The sequence below is a fragment of the Phytophthora infestans genome, genomic scaffold (genome assembly GCF_000142945.1).
Source record: "Phytophthora infestans T30-4 supercont1.584 genomic scaffold, whole genome shotgun sequence".
In the NCBI taxonomy this organism is placed as follows: domain Eukaryota; phylum Oomycota; class Peronosporomycetes; order Peronosporales; family Peronosporaceae; genus Phytophthora; species Phytophthora infestans.
In genome coordinates, this window is record NW_003303190.1 from 7,670 (window position 1) to 8,536 (window position 867).

An 867-nucleotide genomic window follows, 5' to 3' on the forward strand; every position below is an offset into this window, starting at 1 on the left:
AAAGACGTGACACCGCTCAAGATGTTCAAGCGACGAACCCTCGGTCAGGTGATGTACGGAGACGCCAAGGTGCCAGGGACTCGACGGCGTCACTCCCGAGCTTTCAACGAGCATTGGATACGGGCATATGTCACTGAATCCAGGCTGTCCTTATTATTAATAATGGACTGGCCGGATTCGCATTCAGCGGACCATCTACGGTACGAACCCTCAGTGGCGGTTGGAATGAGTTCGCGGAATACTCAGCGACCTTTGGAAGACACGTTCACCGTCTAAAACAGGACACGGACCGTTAAAGATACTCCAGCGACGGTGCAGACGACGCTTGGCATGCAAGAAGATCCGTAACGGATCATTGTTCACTTGATATTTGTATAATTGATTAGGACTTCTTATTAGAAATAGACCCGAAATGGTAAACTTAATACAGAACAGAATTTTCACTCAAGCACACAGAGCGACGTCCGGCTTCAAGGTAAGCGTCTGGTCAAGCTTGTTTGAGTGTTATGCCTGTCGGTGAGCTCAAAGCTCTGTAGCGAGGGTTCATCCGGCAAGGCCAAGAGACTTTGTGTATTGGCCGATTACTATCGTGTGACGGGGTCACACAGCACCTTGCGCTAGAGGAAGTTATCTTCCGAGAGTATACAAACTCTCAGTGAACGGCAGTTCACAGGTCCCCTCTTTAATTAAAGAGAGCGAAGTGACCTAAATGAGGTAGATTGTAAACTGAGTATATTTATAGGTAGGTTAAGTTTGAGGTTAATACAAACTATCAGTTACCTATAGAAATGCAATGTCATTAAACCAATGGTTGGTTTTGAATGACCTTGGTACCTTGTACCAAATATCCCGGAGTATGACATGTCG